The following is a 13293-nucleotide window of genomic DNA, read 5'->3' on the forward strand; positions in this document are numbered from 1 at the left end:
GGGCCACGTGACGGGTCGGGGCCAATCGGAGCGCCCAATTCAGGTGATGATGTTTCGCTTCGGCATGGCCCCTCCCCCCACGCTGCAAGTCCTATAAAGGTCGCAGTGGTCCCTCTGCCTTTCTCTTTTCCGCCTCTCTCTCTCTCACTCTGTCCTCGTCCTCCTCGACGTCGCCGCGACCCGCCTCCTGCTGCCTGGACTCCGCGCCTTATCTCCACCCACATGACGTCGACCCCACCCGCCGACTGGTCCCGCCTACCACTCCGTACATGCCCTTGGACTCCACCCCTTCTCCACTCAAGTCCATCCTTCATGAACATGGTCTCCACACATGCTGTTGAAGCCAGAGAGATGCGCCAGCTACTGGGTACCACACCATGGAGCATCCCCCCCCCTCCCTCCAGAAAACGGATTGGTGGCGCGTCATCCTACCAAGCACAAAGGTACCGAGATCGTAGCCTCAACTCCTTTCCCTTCCTGTTTCAATACTTCCTCTTCATTGGGGTGTGTGTGTGTGTGTGTGTGTGTGTGTGTGTGTGTGTGTGTGTGTGTGTGTGTGTGTGTGTGTGTGTGTGTGTGTGTGTGTGTGTGTGTGTGTGTGTGTGTGTGTGTGTGTGTGTGTTTGTCCTGGTGCCTGTCTGCTGAAGTAAGACTGCAGAAGATCATTATTGTTATTGTTGTTATTATTTTCATGTTAATTCTGCTCTGTGTCCGCTTTTGTAAGTTGCTTGATATTTGCTGCACCACACCTCTCTCCCCAATAAATCTTGATCGTGCCACATACCATTCCTCACCGATTGTTAATAAACTATTATTAGAAATGTTCCCTGCTCCTTTCTGTCTTTTCTTTCATTGATCCAGCATTGTCCGAATACTAGTTTAGCCAGGACTTTATTCCCAACGATCCGTTCCTTCCAGCCGGTACCTCCTTGGCAGTGTCGCTCAGCTGCATCGAATCCGGTAAAGTGATCTGGTTTGGAGAAGCTGTACTGAGGGTGTGTTCCCCGGCAATTAAATCACGTGATTAATTAGGGAACTCGATTAACCCACAAACGGGAGGACCCTAGGTCACGCGGTTGAGTTATTGCCGTCTACGGTGGGTTAAGCAACCTGCCGCGTCCTGGAATTATCCGTGTGCGACGGCCTACAATTCCAGGGAGTCTGGTGGGAGCTGAGATAGTGGTCACCACGAGGTGGGGGATAGTGCTCCCCACCTCGTGGTCTTCTCACCTGACCCCCGGCCCACAAGAATATATATATATATATATATATATATATATATATATATATATATATATTTAAACAAATATATATATAACAGATAAATACAAATATATATATATATATATATATATATATATATATATATATATATATATATATATATGGATATATATTTTTGCGGAAATGGCCCTTAGTGTGTTATTAAATATTGGATTAGCCCAGATCCCCCATTATATGCATGTTTAGCCAGGTTGTTTGGTAAATGGACGTTACCTGTGTGTCGGGAGGTGTAAGAGGCTGTTTATTGTTTGTACAGTGGTGGTGGACCGAGAGGTTCTTCTTCTTCCTTCCTCTCTCCGGACAATAGTTCCCGCCCAGCTCTCTGATGGGGATTGGCCGAGAGAAGGATGTGAAACTGGAGGGAGGAGCCGGTCGGCTTTTGAGGCGAGCGAGCGCCAGAATGGCAGTGGTGGATCTGCCGAGGGAGTAACTGAGCCTGAGTGTCTGTCGGCTTCATAAAGGGGCGGCCCCAAAAGAAAAAGGAGAAGTGAAACTGCAGTCAGCCGAGAGGCGAGAGGGAAACTGAGCGCACCGCGTCTCCCATTTGGCAGTAAGAGAAACTGCCTGCGTGTCGAGTCTGCCATTTTGGAAGTGGGAGAGGCCGCCTGCACGTCGAGTCGGGTGATCGACTTTGTGGAAGAGTGCTTTTGGCTGGCGGTGCCTCATCAGCCACGGACCCATCCTGCGGAGCCCAAAACCTCAATTTGGCCTTGTCTGGTGAACAGGCCAGGCCTGGACTTGTATGCTGGATCTTGTGAAAAGCCAGCTGGAGCATACCACCATGGATCATTTGCTCTGGTGCAGTTGACCTCACGGGGTCTCAACGCGCCGAAGCTGCATGCGTGAGGGCTGAGACAAATGGACGATGCCGCGATTTTGCCATGCGGCGTGTTTCAGCTTGGGTGCTCGAATCCTTGGACATTAGCTTGTCATGAACCACATTCGGGCCTTTGACACTTTTCCTCTCGTCCATGAAGCATCACCAACACTCTGTGTCTTGTCTGCATGCTGTCCCTGTCTTGTCTGCATGTTGTCTGAGGTTTATCTCGTTAGGGTCTCCTTCGAAACCCGTAATCTTTAGCTCCCAAGTTAAGAACGGGTTATAGATTAATTATAACATTGTCGTGAATGCTTTGCTTGTGTTGTGTTCGCCGATGTGCCCCAATAAATCTGGCTGATTCGTATGAAGTTTCCGCTTTGAATTAATTCGTGCCGCCAAGGAACAATCCCCTCGATTTGGATATAAAAACCAAAATGGTTACAGATGGGCAGAATTCGCTCGGTCTCTGACAAACCAGTCTGTAACCGGGGTCTATTCCCCCAACTGGTAAGGTCCAGTTGTACGTTGGTATCGCGATTTGAGATGCTTGACCCGAGGCCTGTGCCGATCCAGCCGGCGTTGTAACCCCGGAGACGGCGGTGGTTAAGTGACGCCGAATATTCAACATTTGGCTTTCGAGAGAAGGGTGCGAAAACCCAAACTGGCTACCGATTGGAGCCGATTTGGGTGGCATTCGAATCCCCCCACCAGGGATCCTTAACACTGGTAGTCAGGATTGGGATGTGAACCCATCCACCCCCATAAATTTGCAGGACACCAATTCAACAACAACTGGTGGCGTTGGCACCTCGAACATTGGTTACGAGAGGCGTGGGGAAAATAGAAAAAAAACCGTTTTCTTTGCCAAATACCCCAGCCCAAACCCCCCCCCCCCAAAAAAAAAAACCCCCCAGCCAAATTTGCTTTGATTTTTTTTTGAGCGGATCGGGTGTAAAACTTCGAAATTATAAAGAAAAATGGAGTCGCAAAATGGCAGCGCGGCTCCACCTCAGTGCAGCGCGAAGCGGGAGAAGGTTACTATAAATAGCACAACGAACCGCACAGCACGAAGAAAACATTCCCGCCCACCGGTTCAAACCACGTGGACACGGTATGCGCCATGGCAAATGAATCAGGACGCCAACGCTTACATTGGCGAGATTCATACACGATTGGCGGATGCCTTGGAGCAGTGGAGGTGTGGTGATAATTATATAGAGGAGTTACAAATTAAATTGGACGAGGCACAACGGCACGCAGACAAGGTTCAGGAAAATTATGTGCACGGGGAGTCACAACAATTGGCCGATGCACAGGAATTAATTCGAGGGCAGGAAAAGGACATTGCCAACACAGACGAGGTACGGGAAGATTTTGTGCACAGGGAGTCACAGCGATTGGCTGACACACAGGAACGAATTCGGGGGCTGGATGAGGACTTGGCTAACACAGGCGTGGAACTAAGTGGAGAAATGATTAAAGTAGAGTGGTTTACCCGTAGGGTGTTGGAACTTGAGAAGAGCGAACTTAACAAAAGAAAAGAGGAGGAGCAAATTAGTAACTCCCGGGATAGGAAGAGCTTGGAGGAAGAATGGAAAATAAAGCTGGAAAAAGAAAAACGGGAACACGATTTGGAATTGGAACTAGTGAGGGGGAAGGTAAGAACAGGCAATCAGATAAGAGAAATCCAAGAAGAGACGACAGAAAGAAAAAAGAAATATCCGGAACAACGAAAGGAATACGGTAAGAAAATGGACGAAATGAGGAGGGAATCATGCGAAAGAGGTGTGGAGATGAGCAAGAAATTAGAAAAAAAGTTTCTGAGTTACAGAAACACCAAAACAGAGAGAGGGAATTGCAAAACGAGTTGAGGATGTTAAGAGAGGACAGAAAGAGAACGGAGAATGAAACGATAAGGAACCACACTGTGCAGATCGAACAGTTATAAGCCAAAGCAAGGTTGGAGTACGCGGAGATGTTGGAAGAACAACGATTGAAGCAGAAAAGGGAAATCAATAAATTGAAGGAAACGACTAGATTGGAGAATGAGGAACAAGAGAGACAGTGGGAGAGGAAACAAAAAGAACATGAATTTGAAATTGACCAACTAAAGGAGAGAGCAAGGTTGGAGTACGCGGAGATAGTAAAAGAACAAGAAATGAAGCAGGAAAGGGAAATCGACCAATTGAGAGAAACGACGACATTGGAGAACGAGGAACATAGTGGAGCAGCAGGGGCCAGAAAAGAGGCTTATTTAGTGAGATACCCGCACCAGCAGTACTACATTTTCTAATGTGGTTATTATTGATCACCTACTATCACTGTACATGCAAACCAATGATGCCAGTCTGGGAAATGGTGGCATTCTGAGAAATAGGTCAATTAAGGTCGTTGACCCCTGAATTTGGCAATATATACTAAAACGGCTATAGTTTTTATAATTGCATTGTTACAATACCTTGATATACATCAAACTGATCCTAAGACAATAGGATATAATATGCAATAACAAAAAAACATGTGGCTGATAATTGTAAGTGCAGAACCAATTTTATTACAAATTTTGCCCCCAAAATCCAAATTTTCGCATTTTTCAAATACGTTGACTATCACTCAGCACATGCATAATATAAAAGTATCAAATATTAAGCATTAAAAAGTTTCTCTAGGGTCTGCTGCAATTATTCATACGATTACGTGCCCATGAAAAAATAAATAAATAAATAAATAAATAAATATTCAAACTGCGAGCAACAAACAACAACCACACAGGCCGTTTCTTCGCTCTCGCGTGCCCGGACGTACGTGACCCGGAGGTTCGCATATCATTCGCAATTACGATTATTCGCAATTTAGTTTTAATACCCAATTATTCAATTAGCGCCAAAGTATTTTACCTTTTCGCAATGTCGTGGCAAGGAAAAACAAAAAGAGAAGAGAAGAGAGAAAAAAAAATTACTTCCTGGTTCGGAGCATACCAGTACTCTGATGTTAACGAAATTTATGCACCATCTAATATGAAAACGATCATAACTTGGGGCATTGTGTTTATTGATAAATGCGCATAAGAAATCGAGAAATTATTAGAATACACGAAGTCATCACTCTCTGGAAGTCCGTACGTTGTAACCTGTAATGGCGAATGCGGCTGAGCTTCCCTTCCCCATCGGCCACGCCCACGCAACAACGTGTCTTGTCATTGGTTTGGTAAATAAATGGCCATAACTTGTGAAGCACTTGTCCGATTAATATCAAACCTTGACAAGGCACATCCTCAGGTCCTCAGCAATATACCTGGCAAGTTTCAATGAGATCGGACCAGTGGTTGTCGAGAAACAGCGGTCACAGACACACACACAGACACACACACAGACACACACACACACACACACAGACACACACACACACACACACACACACACACACACACACACACACACACACACACACACACACACACACACATTGCTGGAATTATAGATAGATACTAGCGATACCTGTGCACATGCACGGGATACCAGTACAACATAGCTGATAGCAGACGACAGACCGTACACGGGGAATGACAAAAATACGCATTGTGCAAAATGCAAGTGGTACTATGGAACGCCAAGACTTCCCAAACATTGTCGGCATGTCCGCTAAGTGCCACAGCAATTTCATAGGGATCGTGTGATGGCGAGCCGAGTTTTTAGTGTGCAAACTTTGGTATTATAATAGAAATAATATATTCTATTGTCTTAAAGGTAAATTATATTTTCATCACATTTTGTCCAAGATGTCTGAAAATACCTGAAAATGGTATTATTCAATACTCATGGCAAATCACCATTAATTTCATATGAAATGTCTTTGAAATAATATATTGTTGTCAGAAATTATAATTGTTGATGAGTATATTGTTACGAATTCTGGCCCGCCTGGCGTGCGATCGGCCGCGTACCTCTCATGGCAGCCGCGTCGCCCACCGGACGGACAATTCAGTCGTTACCCTCCTGTAACTACCGCCAGGAGCCAGTCATGGGTGGGGGTTTAACCTCACCACAACCCAGTCTGCATTCCACCCACGAGAAATAGGGTGAATCGCCGAATGTCGATATACCTAAAGACCCACGCGGGTAACCTACCGAGGGGTTGCACCATGCCGCAGGTCGGCTTAGGACACGAACCGCTTAAGCGGTTCGTTCCGTGCTTCAGGGATATCCGATATGTTATCGCCGACCTCGACGGTTCAGATTATTTATCGGGTGTTTAAAACCCACTACCAATCATTCCACGATTCAAGATGGCACTTTCAAAAGAGGGGAAGGATCGCAACGAACGGGAAACATTTCACAAGCACATTTATTACACATATAACACAAACAAGCAAGGGCAGTCATGCAATATGTACAGCAAGAAATGAAAGATGTTGCGACCGACTATAGCATTAAATTACAGGCACTTAAACAGGTTTACTTCACGGACTGGCACCACAAACACACATACAAAAGCCCAAAGAAAAGAAAACCTCCCTTCTGCGGCCGGTGAACCCTCTCCGGCACTCTCCTCGTCCGCACGCACAGGTCCACCACAGACCGCCTTCGGCGCCTCCCGTCCACGTCTCCGAGGTGTCGCCCGGAGTCGCCACAGCCCGCGCCTTCAACGACAGGTCGCTCAACGCCAAGACGAGAGGGAGGGAAAGAGAGCTCGACCTCGACCACCAAGAGAGAGAGAGCCAGCACGACCCTGACAGAGAGGATGACGTCGACGACCCAGACAAGAAAAGGACTTGACCTCGACCACACAGAGAGAGAGAGAGACAGAGAGAGAGAGAGCTCGACCCCAACCACCAAGAGAGAGAGAGAGAGCTCGACCACGACCACCAAGAGAGAGAGAGAGAGCTCGACCCCGACCACCAAGAGAGAGAGCTCGACCCCGACCACCAAGAGAGAGAGCTCGACCCCGACCACCAAGAGAGAGAGCGAGCCCCGCGTGCGGTCCGCCTTATATAGCGCGGCACTCCGCCCTTCGCTCCTCCCCGTTTTCGACTCCGCCTCCCTTCGAGAAGTTTCCGAAAAGGGGCGTTCCCTCACCCCGACCGCCTCACGCTGTGCATCCACCAATCGGCGGCGAGCTGCCCTCCCCCTTTCCTTCACACCAACGTGGGGAAAACAGGCGGGAAAAAACCCCACAGGCCTCACAAGAGCTTTTGTTCTGCCAATCCTTCTCGGACGGTTTCCGTGGTGCGGAAACTGTCTTACCGTGGTCCGTGGAGGATGGGGTTCGTAAGCGGGCGTAGTGGCGAAGATGGTGGTGATTGTTGTGGGGGTGGTGTGAGCATGGTGGGCGTTGTGGCGTAGTTGGTGGCGGTTGTTGTTTGCGTGGAGGTTTGTTGCAATGGCTCAAAATAACAATAGATAAAGAAAAACGGCTATCTCAAAGAGTCGCAGCCCGGTGAACATGAAGAAATCCCTTTGAACAACGGTGGGGACCTATCTGAACACTCACTTACCGGCATAGCTAATCTAAGGAACCTTTATGGTGTATTGTGAATTTCCACAGCTGTAACAATATCAATAACACACAGGGATAGATCCAGAATTTTTGGAAGGGGTGGGGTAGGGGGTTACAAATACCTATGTACTAACACCCCTCCCCCTTCCTCAATATCACTAAATACATATGCACTAAAAAAAAGTGCCACCCCTAAACCCTGAACCAACCCTAAAATAATGCCCTGACAAAGAATATTGGATTATATAAGATGATCCCATATGCCACAATAATTCTGAGATGACCCTCACATTCCTGAGATGGTCCCCACATGTGGCACTGCTATAAATAGCACTCTCATCAGCCATGAGTTTACAATGTATATGAAATTAGTCAGTCACACTTGAACAGATGTGATAGACTACACATAGTACAGCATGTTTTATGTGACACCCTCTTCTCTGTTAAAATGTAAGTATGAAAATATTTGTTTCCATTTTTTAAAAATTATGAATAGTCTTATGATAAAGATATATTACCATGTCGCAAATTTTCTGATGGAAAAACATGTGGTATACTGAATGTTTTGCCTACAGGCTGTTGAGCTGGGGTTAAATAGTATTGTCATGAGAATGTGTCTAAAATGGAAGTCATTACTGCATACATTTTATGTAAGGTACATGGCAGGCCCCCCTAACAAACGGACGCCAACGTTGTCAAACGGAATGAAAACCCGTCATTCTTGTGACAAAAACAGCTAACATTGATGAAAAAGCGGCCGAAATTGAAACCAACACAGTAATTACGGTCGCAATAGCAGATATAATGGAAACCAACACGTTTATTCTACACACAAGAACGGTCGTGACAGAAACAAGAACGAACAATCCCGAAATAGATTGGTGGGGAACGTAAGCAAGATTGGTTATTTTCGTCGCGAAACGTCGGAGAGCGAAACAAAAGCGGTTCATTCCGGTTACTGTCGTGCGAACAAGATGGCAGATGCAGTAGAACGACCTGTTACGGTATGTAAATTTTTAGTGCTTGTGCCTCGAACATAAATGTAATATAGATAATATATAGTGGGTAGTACCTGATGTAATTTTTACAATTTATTGAACCGAATTTTGTTGTGATGATAATGTTTGGTTTGCTTATATTTCGAGCCCCCGAGTGAAGGATCGCTGGTTGTGTATGCCCATTTCAACATAGGGGATCGTGTATGGGATCTTTTTACAGTTTTTACTTCATATTAACTTTGTTATTTTATTGGAATTTGCAATTTATTATTACTATCAAATTTTACCTCTTGCAAATATAAACGATCAATCGTCACTGATCGCTGCAGCACTGGGGCATGAATTACACGAAATGTCAGCCACACATTAAGTCAAGAGGGCGCATTTATCGCTACTTGTATAATATCCCGAACCACAAACTGTTTTTCATTAATAGACATGATATATTCAAGGCAGACGACGTTAAAGTTAACTTACCAATACTTCAAGAACTTTTTAAGCCGCCATGTTTTGCACGTTATGGTAACCGGAATGAATCGCTTTCGCTTCGGTCTCCGCCGTTTCGCGACGGAAATAACCGATGTTGCTTCCATTCCGCACCGTTATATTTTGGGATTGACCGTTCTTGTGTCCGTCACGACCGTTCTTGCGTGTAGAATAAACGTGTTGGTTTCGGTTATATTTGCTATTGCGACCGTAATTACTGTGTTGGTTTCAATTTCCGCCGCTTTTTCATCAATTTTAGATGTTTTTGTAAAAAGAATGACGGGTTTTCATTCCATCTGACAACGTTGGTGTCCGTTTGTTAGGGGGGCCTGGTACATGGTGTTGTGAAAAATAACCCTCCTCAAAGAATAAAGTCCTACGAATAGGGTTTATCCCTAGGTCTAAAATACTTATGAATTTACATTGAATTATTTTCAATTTAGTGGATTAAATAGACTTATTCCGCCAAACTATTGGTGACCAATATTTTTTACGCTTGCAGGCAGATCCACATTTTGTCTTAGTGTACTCAAGATTACTTCAACAGCACTGAACAGTCTATTATTACAATATGGATGCAGAATTTGACACTGCTCCCATTGCCAAGAAAGCGAAGGGAGAAGATACCATTGACATTGATAAGTGTCTTTTCTGCACAAACTCCTTTTCATCAAAGGAACAGCCAGTCACTCCAGTTCTTAACAAACTACGGTCCTTATTTTCAGCATGCAGACAACGGAATGACTCAGTTAATCAGAAACTTTTGGCCCATGAATCTGATATAATTTCTGGAACAGTGGTGTTCAGGTATCACAGACAATGCAGATTAACATATGTAAGCCAACATCACATCAGAAGAGCTATTAAATAGTTGATAACTCTGATGTAGTTTTGGATGATGGTGGTAATTCTAGTAGTGGTCATGGTGATGGTGCAAGTGGTGGGTGTGCCAACCGCTTTACAAGATCCAAGGCATCAGTTGTGAAGTTTGACTGCAAATCTCGCTGTTTCATCTATAGTGATCCTTGCAGCTCAAAGCACTGATTATCTTGGTCCATGGAAGAGTCATCTGTGAAAGATGACCCTGAGCATCCCAACATGTAGACCCGAGTTCTTCAAGCTGCAAAGGCTAAGCAAGATGATGACATGATAACCAGACTTCAGGGTGTACCCAATGGTGATCTGGTTGCCATTGAGGCTCGTTACCACAGACAAAAGTCATGCTACATCAACTGTCAGTGGTCGCTCTATCACTGCAAGTCAGAACAGAAAGCAACAATTTGCTGCACACAGTACATCAGTGAGGAGACTGATCTGTGAGTTTACATCACCCATCATTTAACACAGACATATATTCTTCCTGAGAACCTTGAGAAAGCAGTTCTTGGAGATCCTTGCTGAAGAGGGAGTGGACCATCCAGGTTCATACACATCCTATAATCTCAAAAGACAACTTATAAGAGTGGCCAGATGTTGCATTCATGCCACAACCAGACAAGTCAGATCTTGTTTGTTCTTCAAAGACAACAGTAGGAGCTGCTTTGCAAAAGGCAAATGAGATGTCAAAAGTTTTGAGGGAAGTAGCTGAGGATGAAGAGACAAGTTTGAAGACAGATTTGACATCATCAATGGTCGATGAAAGTATTGTTCCAGCCTCTTGGTCTGCTAGGATCTGATGAGCAAAAACATTTCAAAGGAGGTAGAAATCGCAGCCACAAAGTTTGTTGACTACATGTATGGCAAGACAAACTGCATGTCATTGAATGCCCTGAGGTGTCAGAAGACTGGACAGAGGAACATCCAGGGAAAGAAACTATCACCAACAAAAGACGCTTTCAGTCTGCATCTACTTCGCTCTGCTTATCAGCTCTTAATATGGAGACAAGCTGCTTACCCTTCTCCAACCTTACCTGATGCAACAGCATATGGCTTCGAACACAGCCCAGGTGGCACTGGTCTCCAGCCTCAAATGATGAGTCAATCGCCAGCTGCTCCAGAGTTGTTAAATGACCTTGTGTGTCACTGTCAACCCAATACCTGTGCAGTGGAGTGTTCTTGCTTGGAGAGTGGCCAACCATGCACAGCAGCATGCACCTGTGAAGCCTTGGTGGATGGAGGGGACAAATCATGTTCAAATCCCTTTACTCTCTCTGCATTTTACAGTGATAATTCAGACTCAGATGCAGACTAGATATCAACATAATATGTAACAATAATGTTGACAGTTTCCTGGCATTTATCTTAGTAACTGATAATTTTGTTAGAAAGATTGCATTTGATGCCAAAAGTGGAGAGTTTGTACAAACAGCCATTATAGTCCTCAATATTTCTTTGAAATTTATTTTCAACAAAGTATATTGAAAAATTAACATTTAAAAAATATTTATAGTTTGTAAGAATTTTTACCCCCCCCTCCCATTTACACAAATCCTGGATATATCCTTGTGTGTTGTTGATATACTCATCAACAAATATAATTCCTTGTGACAATATAATATTTGAAACAAATTTTTCCCTGAATAAATATGAAATTAATCAAGTTAATGGTCATATGCCACGAGTACTGAATAATACCATTCTTAGGTATTTTCAGGCATCTTGGACAAAATGTGATGAAAATGTGATTTACACTTAAGATAATACAATGTATTATATATGAATAATTGCAGCAGACTCCAGAGAAACTTTTTAATGCTTAATATTTGATACTTTTATATTATGCATGTGATGAGTGATGCTAAAAGTATATGAAAAATATGAAAATTTGGATTTTTGGGGAAAAATTTGTAATAAAATTGGTTCTGTACTTACTATTTTCAGCCACATGTTCTTTTTTGTTATTGCATCTTATAGCCTATTGTCTTAGGATCAGTTTGATGTATATCAAGGTATTGTAACATGAAAATTATAAAAAAAACTATAGCCATTTTAGTAAATATTGCCAAATTCAGGGGTCAACAACCTTAATTGACCTATTTCTCAGAATGCCACCATTTCCCAGACTGGCATCATTGGTTTGCATGTACAGTGATAGTAGGTGATCAATAATAACCACATTAGAAAATGTGGTACTGCTGGTGTGGGTATCTCCCTCTTTTGGTGGCCCCTGCTGCTCCACTAAGAAGAGAGACAGTGGGGGAGGAAAAAAAAAGAACATGAATTTGAAGTTGACCAACTGAAGGAGAGAGCAAGGTTGGAGTACGTGGAGATGGAAAAATTCCGGAAAGATAACAAACAACTAAAAAGGCTTCGAGAGGAAGAACGACTAAAATGGAATGGAAAATGGAGCCAGGAAGTAGGACTGCACAATAATGTAGGATGTGATATCACCACAGAGAGGAATGTTAGTGGTGCGGGACTTGATTGACATCACTCGTCTGATGAAACCACAATTGGAGCAAACCCTGGTGAAGGAGACATTGAGGGAGCATACGGGGTTGTTGACGAATGACACACATTTTGAGCAGGTCCAGCATGTGGAGCTGACAGCCCCAGAGTGTGGCAAACCGATGATGAGCAACCTGCTGGAGAGAAGCGACCAGACCCACAGCCCCAGCCCCACAGGCTCCAGCCCCACAGGAACTTTGGGGTAGAGCACAGATAAGTAGCAAGTGGCACTGGTGTGTGTCACTTGGTCTTCAAACCTCTCTGAGGACACCAGGGGTTTGGCTAGCTGAGTGGGGTTTATCTGTCTCCAGGGAGTTATGGAGAAGAGGGGGAGGCCGCTCCCCCGATTGGGATTTACCTGATTTCCGCAAACCCTGGAGAAGAGGGGGAGGCCGCTCCCCCGATTGTGGTTTACCTGACTTCCGCGAACCCTGGAGAAAAGGAGGGGGTGGATGACAACCCCAACTGAGACATGACCCCTTTGAACCGTGGCGGAAAGGCGGCGGGGTCATGTAATGGGAAATGAGGGATTTGTTCCCTCACTCCCCTTCCAATGAGCCAAAGAAGCAGGCAATATGGGGATGTGAAAATCTTGATTGTAAATTACATCGAGAGTCATTGCAAATTGAGACTGATAGAAGGGATAAGAGTGGCACGAGTGGATTTGGGTGATTATTGAAAACAAGAGTGGTGGAGACATCTCGGGCAGAGCGTTAAACGCACCTAAAACAGGTGGATGACAAAGGGTGGCTTGTTTGAGGGAGGACTGAAATGCCTGGTTAGAACCTTGCAGATGTTCCATGGGGCTGGTGAAGAGATTTT

At 44.7% G+C, this 13293-nt stretch overlaps 1 pseudogene; it reads left to right on the top strand.

The window, feature by feature from the left end:
* Positions 1 to 12451, top strand: part of LOC147017995 (uncharacterized) — a 13288-nt pseudogene extending 837 nt beyond the window's left edge.
* The last annotated feature ends 842 nt before the right edge of the window (positions 12452 to 13293 follow it).

The sequence above is a fragment of the Eptatretus burgeri genome, chromosome 10 (genome assembly GCF_056783735.1).
Source record: "Eptatretus burgeri isolate ZD-2024b chromosome 10, Ebu_testis_v1, whole genome shotgun sequence".
In the NCBI taxonomy this organism is placed as follows: domain Eukaryota; kingdom Metazoa; phylum Chordata; class Myxini; order Myxiniformes; family Myxinidae; genus Eptatretus; species Eptatretus burgeri.